General features: G+C 44.0%; 1 protein-coding gene across 2 annotated transcripts in view; it reads right to left on the bottom strand.

Moving 5' to 3' along the window:
• The window catches only part of DTNA (dystrobrevin alpha), a 236,085-nt gene extending 218,886 nt beyond the window's left edge, over positions 1-17,199 (bottom strand). Inside the window, exon 1 of one of the 2 annotated variants that reach the window (XM_083187440.1) lies at positions 16,995-17,199. The gene's annotated coding sequence lies outside the window, so the exon portion shown is untranslated. The other variant, XM_083187439.1, reaches the window with a different exon arrangement.
• Positions 17,200-19,176: the final 1,977 nt, after the last annotated feature.

A 19,176-nucleotide genomic window follows, 5' to 3' on the forward strand; every position in this document is an offset into this window, starting at 1 on the left:
TTAATACAACCTTAAGGGTGCACATGTAAACAAGAAATCATCAATTCTTCTTAGTGAAATGCTGACAACTTTATTCTTAAATGCTTTTCCCAGTAGTCTAGAAGAGGACGATCAGAGGTTTTGGCCATCAAAAACAATTCGCTTCTAGCTATTATTTAGTCCATTCTATAAAATGATCGCTAGTATTTGATTGGTGGCTAGAGGCAACATCGCTTAAGAATTTTTTTGGTTTTCCTTGTAAGGAGGTGTGAGCAGGAAGACCAGAAGCTGCAGCCACAAAAGCACAAGTTATTTTGGCATCCTTGGGAGATGAGGTCTTTAATGCTTTACAAAATTTCAAACACGGGGCAGATGTATGACGGTGCGTTATGGGGGAGAAGGGGTATCGGCGCACGTTATGTGCACTGATACCACTTCTCCCCCATGTATGAAGCAGCCGGTGTGAGGTAAATGACAGGAGCACTATGCGCCTCTGTCCATATCTGCACCGCTATCTAAATGATAGCAGGCCCAATGTATGAACGGTCAGCATCGTTGACCGTTCCGCCCGCTGCTGCTATCCACTAGCAGCAGGGTGGTAAAGCACTATCTCAACAGCAGGGACAGGACTGTCCCTGCTGTTGGCTTTGGGCTGCGCTGGGGATCTCGCGTGAGTAGCAAGATCCTGCGCATGCCCAGTCCAGCCGGCCAGTACGACCGATACGCTGTCTCCAGGAGGGGGACATCACCAGAGGGGGGAATTTGCTCTCCCCCGATTCAGCAGACAAGATGTTAATACATCTTGTCGATGTCCCTTCCTGCTTTGCCTTGTTAATGAGGCGAAGAAGGAAGTATTAAATTGTCTCGTTATTAAACATCTGCCCCAATTTCCCAGGAGGAAACAAATACCACCACATACCTGAAGCGTTATAATGAAAGGGAGCATTGCGGCAGCACATAGGAAAAGAGCATCACTAGCCCTTTACAAGCAGAAGTCAACTTGCCCCATTATGAACGTAAAAACATACAGCAAGCCAAATTGACTACTCAAAATTTTTAGTGAAAGCACTAAGAAGTCATTTTAATGCATTGCGATTTGTAAGCAAAGCAGAAAATGTTGGTATTAAAATGGATTCACAAAGCACGGCCAAGAGTGTGGTCTACATCAATAACTACTGCACAATGTTGCGCAGCCTATAAGGAGCTCCAAATGGGCCCTAAAACACATTCAGCTGCTTGTTGGATATCAATTATAAATAAAAGGAAGAGAGGGTTACAAAACAGAATAAAAATCTGTACAAATATATCTGACACTTAACATCTTTCAACAATTAATTAGTCTTGACGCTAATGGTAAAAGCAATTACAGCTGATATGAAGGGGTACAGTGTTCACTATTGTATTTAAAGATCAGAGCAAAGCTATTTAGATTTCTTATCATTTCTCTTTAACCTGCTGGTTCAGGATATTATTTTATTTTCCCTGTACTTACACATTTCTATATCAGTCTCCAAGATAGTAAGCTCTTGAGAGAAGGTGGTTCTTATGCATGGTTTCTCCAAGCTTGTATTTACAATGCTGGTAATGCACGGCGGACATTTCTTACTGCACAAAGCACTGGGAGATATAATTATATTATATTATGAGGAGCTGTACATGCTATGTCCCCAGGTAGTTTGAACGTAGCTTAGCTAGTTTTTGTGATGAGTCCAAAAGAACATTTGGGATAGGCATGTGCAGTTAGGGCTCGGCATAGGACTGTATTAGAAATCCAGTATGTTTTTTATTTAAGTTTGCTTTTTAACAATCAATATGCAGGAGAACAAATAAGCACTTCCCAAACGACAGCATCACAGGTTAATGGAAAGTACACAATGGAACCGTGCCAAATATTACTGAAGAACAATGGTAAATAGGACACAAGGCTGTGTAATGTGTTGCCAACTTTCTTACTTGGAAGATTGGAGGCGGGGAAGGGAATAAGGGACAAACGTTGGTGAGTGGTGTGAGGACCCACTAGAATGGACGGCCAATGATAGATGCTTCTCAGCTCCTAAAGATTATTTATCCACATTTACAATACTGTGCAAATGTTTCAGGCAGGTGTGGAATACAATCTGCAAAGTAAAAATGCTTTAAAAATGATGTGTTGATAGTTTATATTTATCAATTAACAAAATGCAAAGTAAATAAACATAAAATCTAATGGCCCCTATACACTAGCGACTAGAGAGAAGTCGCATCCAACTCCCCTTGCTGTTTTGAAGGCAATGGACGGTCACACCAGATGTTCAATTGATTTAGATTTATCTTCTAAAATTAACTATTAAAAACTTCTATCTTTGAAACCTTTCTTATGCTGTGTACACACGGTGAGATTTGACATTAGATTTTGACTATATAGTCAAAATCGCATGCAGATCGCACTGGTTTTTTTTTACCTTTTGCAGCATTTTTTCTACACCTGCCTAAAACTTTTGCTAAGTACTGTAAAACTACTATAAACCCATATTAACTATTGGGTGCAATGAAAATGTGTCCAAAGCCAGACTTTTCACACATTTCTGCTCACCGACAACAACTGAATCAGTGGCGTAGATTGCGTAAGGCAGCCCCCGCCACTGCTTGGGGGAGCGGGGGCTGCATGGGCGCCTGCTCCTGCCCGGCGCAACAAGCTCTTATTACATTATGTGCTGCTGCCTGTCGCGCCGCCTGCCGCTACCGCACAGGCTAGTCGGCAGCGGCATGGGCGCAGCCATGACAGTCTGACAGACTCACTGTCAGACTGTCACATTGCTTCTTGATGGGTGGGCGGCTGACCAATGGGTGGGAGGTTAGGCGGGCGGGCTGCGGCTGCCGTCGAATGAGAGGGCGGGCATGTGGGCGTGGTCTGTCACATAGTGACAGAAAAGCAGCAGTGACTGCTGGTTACACTGTCTGCTTCAATCACCTATGCGTGCGTGTGACGTCATCACGTCAGACGTCACACGCTGGGGACAGAGGCCACGCTGGAGAGGAGCCAGGATTGGGAAGCTGAGCAGTGAGCACGCAGACATTAGTTCCAGAATAATCCAGATAGAATAAAGGTAGGAACACTGCGCTCACTCCTTCACCCATATAGTCAGTTTATAACAAGCGGATTTGTGCTTGTTATTTTTGTGAGTTGCTTATTTTTTTTAGGGTTGCTTGTTTTTGGGATTATTCTAATATTTTCCAGTAGCTTGTTTTGGGCTTGGTGGGTTTTTTTTTCTTCTTGTAATTCACTCATTTAGCATAGAACTAAGTAGAGACTTAAAGAAGTGCTAATGAATCTATGGCTGCCCATACACATCCCAATCCCAGCGCCGCGATGTGTGCTTTGAGATGCGCGCTCCTGCGACATCTCATCGCACAGTACAAAAAGTATGTGCTGCACATACTTTTTGTACTGCTTTTGATCGCATTGCATGCACAACGGCGATGCAATGCTATTTTAGCCCAGAACGCACACAGGGATCTGGACGTGTATGGGCAGTGTGGGGGGGGGGGGGGGGGGCAATACATTTTTTGGCAGGGGGGAGCAAAATTTATAGTGAACTGAATAGCACCATCCAGTTAAAAAACTGAATTCCCCCAATGAAAAATGGTATCTCTAATTCACAAGGATCAGAAATAAATTCCCAAAGCCATCAGAGAGACACATAGGTCTGTAAACTTTTTGTGGGCTAACTGAACAGCACAAAAATGTATTTTTTATTTTTTTTCGTGAGGGGGCCTATGATTTTTTTGGTGTCGATTGCATTCCCCCCCTAAATGTCCAGTCTGTATTTTTACAATGCTCTGACAAAAGGGAGGAGTCTCTTTTTCTCAAAAAAGGGCAGGGAATACAGATGCAGTAATAGAGATATAGGCAGGAAGCGGGTAGAGGTACCGCTAATATAATTGACAATCATCTGGTAGATACTTAACATGCAGAAACAAATACTATTGATTACATACATTTTAATATTTTATGTAAATGTTTCGACTATAGAACTCAAAAAGATATAATGTATATTTTCCAGGATTAATCTCTGAAAATCTGTGTTCATTAAGCTTTTTATCAAGTTTAGAGATTTTTATACCTACAGTAGCAATATCAAAGGCATGACATCAGTGTCAGACATTTTTCTCTGCAGATAATCCAGATCACAAACACAATGCTATAGTAGAATTGCTGTATGTGTGCCTTGTTAGTTTGTATTTGTAAAGTGTCAAGAAACGACATTATAATAACGCTAGATTTTACAGGCCGGGAATATAACAGCTCTGACAAGCAGGGTACGGTACACTTGAAATTTTAATTTTCTACAGATGAAATAATTAGTGGACTATTTTTACAGCTTCGGTGATGGAAGTAGAACATGGCTTATAATTACTGGAGTTAAACTCCTGCTACACTAGTTTTATCAAAATAGCTTTACAATGGAAGAAATCATTTTAAGAAACTTGTAATAAATCCTGCAGAAATCTCTGGAATTTCATGGCATCTCTAATACAGTGGATTAAGGTTTAAGTTTCACATTTAATAAAAAAACAACAGACTGATAAAAATAATTTATACGGAAATGCTTGAAGATAATGCTTAAGTAAAGCTGCTCAGTATTCTGTAATTGCTGAATATCTTGCACGCGTTGTCATGACCGACCCCCCAATGAACAACATACTTATGACCTATTTCTAAGGCAGAATGTTAAGAATATCTCTCCCAGCAAATTGGCTATCAGAAAACGCAGACTGCATGCCTGTCACCAACAAGATCTAAGTGAGGAAGGAAAATTATATGCCAAGGGAGTCACCCTGTCACCCGTGAATAGACGATGTGCCCATACACATAGCGTCTATTCATGCAATCACAGCAGCAAAAATGGGGGCTTGGCCTCGCTGGAGCATTGCGAGTATAGGCCACTCCATCTTTTTGATACAATGGCAGGTGGGGAGTTTCACTGGGGTGGTAACCTGTCAAAACGTTAACGCAGCTCCAGGTGGACAGAAACCTACGTGGAGCAGAAGGACAAAAGCGCTGCGGTGCGCGTGAGTGTCCCTCTTTGTCTCTCCTCAAAGTTGGGAGGTATGGTAAATAGAGCTGAGCTGCCATGCTGACTGAACCCCTCTGCCTTCCCAGCTGGAAGTAAACCAATATTGGTGCACAGGGGCAGCCATTAAATACCAGGAGTAACTTCGATTAGCAGTGGAAACATTCTCTTTTTTTTCTGCAAAAGACAAAGTAAAACAAGATCACTTTTAAGGCCCATACACACTGGGCGACTTTGAGCTGAAAGTCCCTCAAAACCGCAAGTTTGAGCAGCTTTCAGCTCAGAGCCGCCCAGTGTGTATGCACCGGCAAACTACCGCATCATCGCCTGGAAAGCCATTCATCTGCTGGTAATACCAGCAGATGGAGCAGATTGAGGATGGCTTTGCATAGCGCTGCACTATGCAAAGCCGTCCTCTCCCCGCTGACGGCGCTGGGCAGGGGGAAAGCCACACACCGCGCGATTATGCCCAGCGATGACCACTATCATCGTTGTCCATACACGCTGGGCAGTGTCGCCCAGTGTGTATGGACCTTTAGAGGCTCCAGGTCAGGCTAATGCCATTGCCTTCTGCAGCTACTGTTCAGCCTACACACTACCTCTCCTCAATCATGTGGCAGTCATGGATTGCACCCAGGGAGTGCGGCAGGTCTTGATTGACAGCTAGTACTATAAAGATCCTTGGAGTGGACGTAGTAGCCACGCCCGCTGACGAAGTCATGTGACGAAACGAGTCAGGGCGTGGCCTACGTCGCTCCCGTTCCTGCTCTCCAGACGTGTTCTCCGGCTGTGGCTCTCCATTCACCGTCCAGCAACCCAGCGTGGCGGTGCACAGTAAGGGACCCGGCGGGTCCATTGATGGTTCATGTGAACAGCTGTGCCTGTGTTTATGAGATATTTAAACCGTGTGGTATCCAGTCCACATTCTTGGTACGAGGCTTTATTGATATGTACCGTGGATGTTTTAGTCTACCTCATTAAACTCCTTTTAATGCACCATGAAGCGCTATATATATATATATATATATATATATATATATATATATATATATACACACACACACACACATATGAATGAAGTCACTCACCAGTCTGTTTAAGGCAACAAGTTAGTTTTATTCAGGCAGCATGCCAAAGGCTTTGTAGCATAATCAACGTTTCAGTCCTCCTTTGGGACCTTTGGCAAGATCATGACAAAGGTCCCAAAGGAGGACCGAAACGTTGATTATGCTACAAAGCCTTTGCCATGCTGCCTGATTAAAACTAACTTGTTGCCTCAAACAGACTGGTGACTCCATTCTCCTATACTTTATGATAAGGACTAGACATGGTTCATTGTTTTGAATGTTCACCCCAGCAAGCCAGTAGACCACGTGTGAGTGCCAGTCATATGGAATATATGTGTGTGTGTGTGTGTGTGTGTGTGTGTGTGTGTGTGTGTGTGTGTGTGTGTGTGTGTGTGTGTGTGTGTGTGTGTGTGTGTGTATATATATATATATATATATATATATATATATATAAAAATGAGATGGGCGCCTTCTAGTGTAGTAATTTAATAATTCAATAGTGACTCCCACCACCACAGTTAGTCACTAACTCCAGTTAGCGCTGCTGGTGCTGCTAAAACCGCTCTGGTCTCCTCCAGCATCCAGCCTGCAATAGTTGGTGATGATTGGTGAATAAGTGAGATCTGAAATACTAATTGTGACAAGCCCAAATAACAGTGGTGGGATTCCACTGGAAACGGTACTGCTCTAAGTGTGGGGTGTCGTTGTGTCCTATAATGGTGGTGGGAGCCACTATTGATTTAAGAATTACTACACAAGCGGGTGCCCATCTCACCCTTTTTTTCTAGATTTCTTAAGAAGGTTTCCAGGAACAGAAAGGAGAGGAGCTGCCGCCCTGGAAGAGAGGGATCGTATTAAAACTGAGAACACAGGACTGTGTTTTGGGACATTTGGAGACCATTAGTAGGTTTATCAGCGCTAGTACCACCTCTTATATATATTACATATATACGCACACACAACCACAGACACACTTATAGCCAAGCCCATTTCAAATTTTCAAGTATAATATAATAAATTTATGTGCAGTGCTGTGCTACCTGGCAGGGTCTTGGGCACCTTTGTTACGCCACTGGTCAACAGGGTCATTAGATCGACACATGTATTACGTCGACATGGGCCAGTTAAAAGGTCGACATGGGGTTTTTCACTTTTTTTTGAGCTGACAGGCAGCATTTCATGACCTACTAGGGCGTGATGGAAAAATAGAACAGTGTAGTGAGGCACCATGCTCAAAGCATGGCAAATGAAGCGAGCCATGGGAGGGGACGCAGTGCACGCTTTCAGTTTCCATGTCAACTGTGTCAACATTTGGGATTAAAAAATGAAAAACCCCATGTCAACCTTTTGACTGCCAACATTGCCTATGTCGACATAATGCATGTGTCGACCTAATGACCCTGTCAACCTAACCTCATGTCGACCTTCAGTAGTCCACCTAATGCATGTCGACCTTCCTCTTGTCGACCCTATGACCCATAACCAGGCTGTAACCTGCTACAAGCAGGGCCTTCTCTACCCTATGGGCCTGATTCATTAACGATCGCTCCCTGGGGTATTCGCTCTGGGACCGATGTTTTGGCTCTGCCCATGTGTATATGCTAATACATGCATGTGCAGGGCCGCTGTGCGGACACCTTCTGTGACTTGCACAGTCACCAAGGCGTTTGCATCGGTGGGTGGGGGGGGGGGCAGGTTGGAGGCAGTCAGGGGGATGATGAATGGGAACGTCCAGTGTTTGAAGGGCTTCCCCATAAAAACACTGAGCATTCCCATGGGTAAGCAGGAGGGCCAAAGCCAAATGTAGATCAGTCAAGACCGACATATTTGTAAACAGGTAAAATTATCGGATGCTTGCCAACCATCGAAAGAGGTGCTGAAATAATTGGTCTTCGCTTCACTATCAAGGTTGATTCGAAGTAGAAACATCCTTACAGTCATTTTGTGCTTATTCTTTATTCTCTTATTTCTCTAATTGTATTTTCCTTCTGGTTTTTGGTTTTATTTCAGTCTTTTTGCTTATTACCCTAGTAGCAGTCTTAAAAATAGAGAAGTAGAGAAAAGCAGGGATAATTATTGATAAAAGAGAATGATAAAAGTTATCAAAAAATAATGTTATGGGTAGTATTCAATGATAAATTACGCTATGTGCAGGGAATCCCGTTTAGGAGTTGCTGCACATTCGCAGAGTTCCGGAAGGGCTGGAGCATTCGCTGCCAGCCCTCCCTGTCACCCTATTCAACGACGCAGGGGCTCGCTGCCCCTGACAGCGAACACCACAGGGAGACGGGGGACAGCGGCAGGCAGGGAGATGGAAGCCTCCCTGCCTGTGCCAGAATGTGTGTGTGTGGAGGGGGGGGGGGAGGGCTCCCGGGGACACAGGCAGCAAAAGCGAGAGAGTCGACAGGGGACTCTGGTAGGGAGCCGCTGCAATGGTCCCGCTCTTGCATATGTAATGAGCCGGACCAGTGTGAAGTGAATATCTAATGAGGGGCTCCCAGTCCCCTGCTGTCCATGTGTAAAAAAAAAAAAAAGGTACTTTCGGCGGCAGGCTACACTACATTTTCAGTGTAGGCTAAGCTACTCTGTCATCGTAGCCCAACGGTTGCCTAGCGTAGTCAGCGTAGTGACTCTGGGAGCTGCAGCTCTATCCCCGGCAAGCCTATTGAGCGCCTCTCACACAGTGCCGGTAACCGCCAGATCCCCTGCGCTGGCAGACGTCGGCGGAGAGGGGATCATGCGGGCGCTGGTTTAGATTCGCTCCATCTGTGTGTGACACAGGAGCATCTCAGATGCTCCGGTGCCTCAAAAATTATTGCGGCAGGGTACGGCAACCCTGCGGCTGTGTTCGCTTCAGGGAGACGGACAGGGTTAGGGGTTCGGTAGCGTGTGCGTCTCCTGCACAAAGGTGGGGTGAGGTGCGCAAGTGCGTCATGCACAATAATGGACACATTTGCCAGTGCTCCCTGTTACATACTGGAAAATGCCTCCATTTCAAACCCCCAATATCCACTCCAGCCGAAACGTGGCGAGTGTAGTGAGCCCGATGTGGGGACGTGTTACGTGTCACGCGTCCTCCCGACCTTTTCATACCCCCACTATCCACGTCGGCGTGGAGTTGATTTCATAAAGTGTGGCGAGTGCAGCAAGCCACCGAGCCCAAAGTGTGGCGAGCGCAACTCTCTTTATTTTAAACACAATATCTATAGCATACACACACACACACACACAAACATAGATTTATATAAGGTTGTGTGGGGGGGGGGGGGACCAAAATGTATCTTGCCTCCGGACAACTGGGACCAACTTACGCCACTAGGCAGTACGGATGGTGTAATGGTTAGCATTACTGCCTCACAGCACTGAGGTCCTGAATTCGATTCCCACCATGGCACTAACTGTGTGGAGTTTGTATATTCTCCCCTTACTTACGTGGGTTTCCTCCGGGTAATCCGGTTTCCTCCCACAATCCAAAAATATACTGGTAGGCTAATTGGCTCCCAACAAATTAACCCTAGGATGAATGAATGTGTGTGTTCGTACATGTGGTAGGGAACATAGATTATAAGCTCCACTGGGGCAGGGACTGATGTTAATGTTCAAATATTCTCTGTAAAGCGCTGTGGAATATGGGGGGTATTCAATCCTCTTGCAGCCATTCCCGGCGGGGGAGATGGCTGCGGGGCCCTATACAATGCTGTCTTCCCTGACAGCATTGAGCAGGAGCTCTCGGCAGAACAAGCCCGACAACACAAGCAGTCGGGCTCGTTCTGCCGCGAACGTCTGGGAATGGATGAGCTTCGAGCCGCAGCTCGACGATTCCCGGCCACGCCCCCTTCTCGTCCCACGGCAGGCGGGACATTGCATCCCACCTGCTAATTCTCGGTCGAGCCGTGAACCAACATTGAATACCCCCCTTTTGTGTGCGCTATATAAGAAACTGTTAATAAATAAATAAATAATACAGGAAAGCAACAAAAGCAGATGATGCTCTTCTGCAGTCTGTGCACACCTTTGTGTAACAAATATCAGATTTTGATGATCATCAATTATTTATAAAGCTACAACATACAGGGTGAAACAATAAATAAACCTCTGGACATAAACATTTGGGAGGACATTCAAACTCCACACAACTTAGTGACCCGCACAGGAACTGACCTCATAACACCAGCACTATGAGGAAGCAATGCTAGGCACTCTGTCACCCATAGTAGGGTAGCTAAATCACAGAATACATTTTATATGTCAGTGTCAGAAAATTATGTTGTTTTTTTTTTTTGTTTTAATTCTGGTCATACATGAGATCACACTTACAGAACTATTTTCTTGCCTCCTGACATAAAACTCATCATCAACAATATAAAATAATTTGAGAAAAAAAAATGGTGAGCGTTTCTATCATTTTTGTTGAACTTTGGCTTAAAAAGGAAAAATAAAGTAAGGCTGAAGTATTTTTGTTTTTTAATATTTTCATAATGATTTGTCGGTTTAAGGCCACCAAACACAAAAAGGATTGTACCCAAGCATACAATCTCGAGGGTTAGTGATTGGGAGCAGACTGCATGAGTTTTTAAGCACACGCAGAGAGAGTTAGATTTGGGTGGGGTTTGTACTTCAAACTGATATCTATGGGTGCCGGACGGGATCCCGACAGGCATTTACCCGACGTCGGTATCCCGACTGTCAAAACACTGACAGCCGGGTTCCCAACGGCCACTTGATATTTTCCCTCGTGGGGGTCCACGACCCCCATAGAGGGAGAATATAATAGGTGGCTCACGTAGCGAGCCACTGTGCCCACAGCATGGCGAGCCCGCAAGGGGCTTAGTTGTTCTCACCATGCTGTCTGGGTCTGGCCAGTCGGAATCCCGACTGTCGGACCCCTGTACCACACCCGATATCTATATTGCAGTGTAAAAATAAGGCAGCCAGTATTTACTCTGCACAGAAACAATAAAACACCCAAATCTAACTCTCTCTGCATATGTTACATCAGCCCCACCTGCAGTGCATATGGTTTTGTCCATTAGAGAGTGATTGTGCCTTTGCGAGGGAACCAGAATAATCCCCTGTGTGTACCCAGCCTAAGTTTCTAAGATCTATAGAAACAACTTGGCTGTGTCCTGGATTCAAAACCGTCCTTAGCAGGCATGAGTTGGGAGCTAACAATTATACCATGCCAGTTGTCAGTGTATGGACACTGAAAACTCATTCATTGTTTTATGTGCCCCCTTTAATCCTAGTAGAAATTCCATCCCTTAATATACAATGTTTAAACAGGAATTGGTACTTCTTTACTTTCATGGCGCCGTGCGTCTGAGTCCCCTTGCGGGGCTCGCTTCGCTCGCCCACGCTGCGGGCTCGGTGGCTCGCTACGCTCGCCACGCTATTTAAAATCAACTCCATGCCAACATGGATAGTGGAGGTATGAACTATCCATGTTGGCATGGCTTTAAGTTCCTTTATTTTACATAGTTTGTGGCGAGCGTAGAAGCCGGAAGTAGCACGGCGCCATGAAAGTAAAGAAGTACCCAGGATGTATTTTAGATAGGTGTAAAAGAGGTTCTATACGCAGAAACAACAATTATTTTATTTCTCATAAAATGGCATCTTGTTAGTCTATTGATTCCTACTGTGCAAGTCACATAACTAATGTATCAAAGAGCATTTTTACTTCAGAATTTTACTCAGTTAATTGGAATCCTGTCATCATGCTGAAGCTAACCTGAATAAAACAACTTGAATTATTTATGATTTTTCAGTCCAGGTCCTTTGCATAACTTTATAGTGAGTTTCACTAAACAAAAAATAACAAACTTATGTAGTTTTGGAAAACCTGATACAGGTTAAATATCCCTTATCCAAAATGCTTAGGACCAGAACCATTTTGGATAATAGATTATTCTGTATTACGGAATATTTTTATATTTTAATGCGGTATCTTGAGGAATCGTGCATTTATGTTGTACAAACACATTACATACATTAAAATACATTTTATTTGTGCATGAAACACAAAGTTTGTGAACTATCTCAGACCATACTTGCTTACTTTTGAAAACTAGTTTCACGTCGTTGAGGGTGTGTTATGCTCCGCCCAAAGGGCATGTCTAGCTCCACCTATTTAGTAACAAGAGGTGTTTCCTGCAATGGCAGGTGAAAACTATAGTGCTAAAATCAGCATAAAAATAAAGTATACTAGGGTAATAATATAGTTGCACTATACAGTATATTAATGTACCGTGTACATTTGTGATAAGAGACAAATAGAAAATCTATGTACATGTTTGTGTGTAATATGGCCGCTGTTCTGGATTCAGGGTGCTGGTATTTTTGACTGCCGGCATTGTAACCGCATCCCCACACAGCACCATAGCGTTTAACATAGTTCGTACACACTGGGCTATATAATAAGCTATATTACTCATTATGACCCTTCTGAGCGATATTGTTCATAACATCGCCCAGTATGTATGCAATGAACGATGCATACTCCCGTGGGTTGTTAAAGACCCCCCAGTTGCCTGTACATGGCGTTCAATTTTTACTATATCAGCAATAACACGTATGGAGCAGGTACCCGGTGACGTCACTGAACAATATCGTTAACGATATTGTTCAATGTGTGCTCAGTATCGTTCCCCAGCAATTTTAAGGTATTGCTCATGGAGCAAATCGTTTTTTTTTCCCATTCGCAAATAGAATCAGGCCCACAGTACACACAGCATCATAGTGCATTATACACAGCCACCACCTTCATATTACACACAACACTACAGCCCCCCCATATTACACCTAGTGCACACTATATTACATTACATACAGCCCCTACATTACACATAGTCCCCCATATTACACCCAGTACACACATCACTATATTACATTACACACTAACCCCCATATTACACCCAGTACACACATCACTATATGACACACCACCCCCATATTACACCCAGTACACACATCACTATATTACATTACACACAGCCCCCCATATTACCCCCAGTACACACATCACTATATTACATTACATACAGCCCCCATATTACACCCAGTGCACACATCACTATATTACATTACACACCACTCCCCCATATTACACACATCACTATATTACATTACACACCACTCCCCCATATTACACCCATTACACACATCACTATATTACATTACACACAGCCCCCATATTACACCCAGTGCACACATCACTATATTATATTACACACAGCCCCCCATATTACACCCAGTACACACATCACTATATTACATTACACACAGCCCCCCTATATTACACGTTTGGATAAGGGATACTCGACCTGTATTAACAATAAAGTAAATTCATATTTTAAATGTCCATCCGATTAAAGCCATACACCAAACTGCCAGCTCCTCTTTCTCTTTTACAGTACTAAATGCTATGCCAGTATCCATGACCACAGACTCCTCTTCATATCCAATGGAAATTTGACACCTGTACACAATAACATTTGTCTAAGCTCTGTAGGACCTGAACTCTGTTGTTAGTATTTCTGATGCAGCCCGCACTTGAATTAAAGGTCTCTCTAAGTGGTATCAGCAAATGTTATGTACAGTATGTGGATATAGTTTCTACTCCATGCATGACGCGACTGGTGCGTGGTAAATGACAGCGGCACAAGGCGCCCCTGTCTATATCAGCACTGCGATCTAAAAGAAAGCATGCCAACAATGCAAGGTAATGTATAAACAGTTAGCAGTACTGCGGGCCCCGATGCAGCGTGAGTAACGAGATTGCGCACATGCCCAGTGGAGCCGGCCAGGCATGAAGAAACAGCATGTCAGCGCTAACCTGAGCGATGTGTGTTCATGGGTATATCGCCAGAGGGGGTGTATTCCAGTAGTAAAGATTTTCATACATGTGGTCTGGGTTCCTTACTGCTTCGCCTCATTATCGAGTGGAAGTGATTTGGCGGCACGATAAGTAGAGATGTGCAGGTTCTGATTTACTCTGATTTCAAAGCAGGATCTTATTGGCTATCCCAAATCACATGACAGTTGTTAACAGTTGATAGCCAATAAGATCCTGCTTTGAAATCAGAGTAAATCAGAACCTGCACATCTCTAACGTTAAGTACCGATATAATACATCTATTCCGTTGTTCTCTACGATAATATAGGGGGAATTTTGTTAAGAACAGGACATTTTAAAAACCACTATGATGCAGGGTTTTCCTATTCAATAAAAATACAGACGCTGCCACATCATGATATCTACATAAATATCTGCGTCGTTTTTATCGCACAAGGTCTGATTTTTCCTTAAATATTTATTTTTAGGAAAAATCATCTGGACTTGCCCTGAAACTCTTGTTGCGCTACCCTCCCTATTGATTAATTAAGCAATTAGAAGTTTGCAATTAGTTTAGTCAGAAATAACTAATTTTCCAAAGCGGTGTCTTCTTCATCCTGCTTCAGGACCCAGACCACTGAGGAGTTATGAGTGTAAGCAAGTGTGAATATAGGTGTGCGTGTGTGTGTGTGGACCCACCCCCACGTGTGTGTGTGTGTGTGTGTGTGTCTGTCTGAACTACATCTCTCAGCAGCCAACTCCCCTCCAAACAGCCCCTCCCCTGCAAAGACCGAGGGGAGACCGCTCTGAAAACCCTATGGCTCTGCATTTGTTTTAAATGAGTGACCATATCCGCTGCAATCCAAAATTGTTCCTGAGCTCCACAAGTTTTATTTACATCCATCGATCTAGCGTCACTATTGATGTAAACGAGGTCGATTAAGTTCAGATGTGGAACTAGACGCCGTCGACCGTGGTATTGTCCACCTAAAGCCTGTCCATCTGCCGTCCGGATACCACTGTGACCACTGCACACTATAGATCCTATACAGATCTACAACCAATTAGTTTCCGTACATCTCTGAATTAGGCCCATAGATGCAAATGTGCCATAATAGTTTGTTTAACGTGATTATACCTGGAAGCAAAGGGGCACTGTACATTTGCTTTTGTTAAAGCCACCATGTGTCTTGATATAAGAGTAAACAAAAGTATGTTTCCTGTGATCTAGCTTTTGACAACCAGAGAACTACCAAAGAGCAATATTAACACAACTGCTATTGGGCAGCCTGCACTGATCCGTTCAGGTGCAATATCAAGAAGCACTGACATTCCAATTGCAGTGATGACCACATTACATAGGCTGAGGTGGGGGTAAGGAGTCAGTGCATCAGAGGGGTCACCGGTTCTCAGCACATTGATAAACTGCATATTCATTCAGCCAACAAAATGGGAGCCTTCACTGTAGAGAACAAGTCCATGTTGCAGAGAAAATCTACATGACATCAAACTTAAATACAGCACCCCCCCCCCCCCCCCCAGCACACACAAGTGAATGCAATGGAAATACATAAATATTGATAAAGAAGCTGCTTGGGGGGGGGGGGGGGTGTTTATATATATATATATTGTATACACATATTTAATAAAGTGTACAGTAAAAATAATTGTGTACAGTAATACTTCAGCATATTTAGCATCAAAAAATGAAGAAAAAATACTGTATTGTCACAGGTAAATCTGTAACAGCTGATTGGGGTAGAGTAGCCCCCACATTTCACAACTGTAAGATCATGTTACCCCATTTCTGCACAAAATAAAAAATAAAATCAATGTCTTCAATTGTATGTGTCCTGTGGATATGGAAACGTTTACCAGGTATATTTGACAGCCAAACCTATTCCTGTTATAGGAGAAAGGGAGGTAGGCACCTCATACAGCAATGACATCATACTATGGCAGAACACATCCAACTCCTACTAGCAGCTTTGTAGAAGACAGGACTAGGAGAGCCGGTGTGGATACACCACCAACCAGCCATTACCATGATTTGACTGACGTCACCTGTATAGCCCACTGTGCAGCTAGAGGTATGCCATGCACTGCAATAACTATACTATAGCTCTAGGAACTTAATACAATCATCATACCCAAAATACACACACAAAAAAACTTAAATGACCTGCAGTTATACAGACACAAACTGTATACAGTACAGTGCAGTAATAAACATGCACATAACAGCTCCATAATAAGTGCAGATACTTGGGCAAGGATGGGCTGTATAAAACAATGTCTATATACGGTCTGGATAATAAAGAATGTCATGCACAAGTGTAACACTAGGTTTCCAATGCACACACACAGGCAGTGTCTATAGCAGGAGTGCTAGGGGCAGACCTCCAGCCCAGATCCCTTTATCCCTGTCCTCACATACTCCCCTGTGTAACACTGACCTCTCATTATTAGCCAGCATATGGTTTATATATGCTGATCAGGACTAGATGATGGAGGAGCCCAGTGTTGTGACCCTGAAGCAGCACTGCAGGGGCGGCTTACTATATACAGCAGTGATAAAGGAACTTGCCCAGGAAGATATAATGTATCAGCTTCCATTCCCATACATACTGTATAGCATCACCCCATTCTGCAGCTGCCCCATCATGCAGGAGCATGCACTGGGAGGTGGTAGGGGCAGCATGCAAGTGGAAGAATGGCTACCACCAGTCCCCAGCCTGCTGAAGGGATGATCAGCTGGTGTGCACCTGTGAGCTAATGTGCAGATCCTGCCGTAAGGTCAACACCGTGTATGGAATACAATCTTACCGCTCTGGGGATGCCTCGGTAATCGCTCCCGGCACATGCTTTGCAGGTCCGGCCCGGGCTGGTGAGGAGAGTCAGGCTTCAGTGCTCCTAATCCAATTGCAAGGGCTCGGAAGAACTAGGCAGCGCCGCCACTGCTGCTCTATGTTTACTTTGCCTATTGCATCGCCCTCCCCGCTGCGGTCTCTGCGTCTCCCAGCCTGGCTGCCAGAGTACGTCATGCTATGTGTGTAGCCTCACCTTGCTATTCACCAACGCGCATTACGCACAGTCCGCTGCCGTCTGCAGGCTGGAGGCGGCAGCAGCAGCAGCAACGCTCCTCTCTGCCTTGTAATGCTGGAGAGCGCTGGATCAATGGATGATCTTAGCATTCCGGATACTCGACCATGAAAAGCATCTTTCTGACGTCTTGCTATACGAGAAATCCTCAGTCCTGCTGTGCAGAATGCATTCTACACACTGCTCTCACATGGCTGCATGGGAATCTCTGGCACCATACACGTCACACTGATCGCTTCATGGGTAGTTCAGTCTGACATAATGTAAACTAAACATACTACACGTTATTAAATATATGACAAAATGCTTGACATAATTAACTGCGGATGTTATAAAGTGACAAAGCAGGCAGATATATAAACAGCAACACAATGCTGCTGGTGCAAAGGGCTGTATTGTCGTGTTGCAGAACTGCAATTACACATGGATAGCTAGAAAACCTGGCACTGAAACGGTTTTGGGTTCTAAGGATAGAGATTATGCCGGTGGATATGGGTGCTTGGTACTTGTTTCCTAGCATGGCGCCCGCATTTTCAACGTACGGGAACGTAGTGAAATCGCATCGCATGCCGCAAAATAGTGTCATATGATGCGTGCGATGAGATTTCAGTCACTCCCGTTCCCGCTCACTGGTAATCCCGCCCCCTGTCACATCCTCACAGAAATCACTCCGAGGTGATTTTGTGAGAGGAGTGGATGTGCATTTGTGAGCTAGTGATTGATTCTTGGTGATTTGCTTATTTCGACTGAAATGGCTGCTGCGCAGAATTTCTTTTCATTGCCGCAGACGGAGGCGGAGGCAATTGAATTCTTCCAGCACAATCATCTTTCCCCTGCACCAATCCAAGGGAAGCGACACCTGATCTCCTGACCAATGGAGACCCTCACTGCCCCCTCTAACTGGACACTATAAGAGGTTAAACAAAACTTCAGAGCGCTCTCATTCTTCTTCTTCTTCCTGGACTATATTCTGGATAGAATATAGGGAGCTCGGACTGGGTTTGCGCCAGCGCTATTGTAACTGTTGCATTCCTGTATTTGAATACTGTATTGTGGCTGATTGCTTTTATATATGTTGTTTTTTCCTTGTTAGTTTAGAACCTATTTTGTATTGTGTAGCAGTCTATATATCTTGTTATCTGCTTCTATATGTCTGTAACCCCCTGTTGTCCGTTAGGGACATAAATACATGATACAGGGACTTTATCCCCTTGTTCCGGAATTTATACTGAGTCTTGGCCTTTATTCGCAATAAGCGGAAAGGTTTATAATGAAACAGTGCCTGAATTTGTACTTACATTTGAGTACTAAGTACTGCGACAAGATACCGCTTCAATGGTATCGGTATAGCGTGTTTTATACACAGACAAGGTTCGCTGCGCTGCGCTATGCTTTGTTTGCCCGTAGCTAGAGTAAAAGGTTATAAGTTTATAAAAACACAGTACGTAAACTGCGCACTTCACTTAATATCTATCGGTTTAATCTTATATGGACATTGATACGACCTAGTGACTGTATCCCGCAGGGAGATTCCTACTATTTACTATTCCTACTATTTAATCTTATATGGACATTGATACGACCTAGTGACCGTATCCCGCAGGGAGATTCCTACTATTTAATTTTATTCTAAGAAACACGAAAACAAATAAATTAATTTTTTAACAAATATTATTTTTATTATTTGAATTTGCAATTATATGGAAATGAGGTGCTGTATATTACTCTATTACACAACTGCTTTGACGTGTGTTTTTGCTGGTTTACCCCTGGTTGTGGCTTGGAGTAAATGGGTCTACAAAAAACACTTGGGTACCGAGCAGGGTTGGACCCTAGTAACAGGACAGTGTGAAGCGTCTAGCCAGTTTGCAGCATACGGAGAGCCAGATCCTCGAGACTTGGAGATGATATCTTTTTCATAATGGCATGTACCATAAATAATATGTGTCCCCTGAACGTATGTAGCCAAGGGACTACAGGAGATTAAATATTTGATGCAAGGCCATCCTACAACGGCGTTTGTGGGTGGTAACCATCTGTTTTCTGTGTCAGGAAAAAGGCATGCGTGCCCAAGCGTTTTTGAGGAAGGAATGTGACGTCAGCTGGTTTCTATCCCCCCCCCCCCACAAGTCACTGAAAGCAT

This window comes from Crinia signifera, chromosome 5, assembly GCF_055691185.1.
Source record: "Crinia signifera chromosome 5, ASM5569118v1, whole genome shotgun sequence".
Taxonomy (NCBI): domain Eukaryota; kingdom Metazoa; phylum Chordata; class Amphibia; order Anura; family Myobatrachidae; genus Crinia; species Crinia signifera.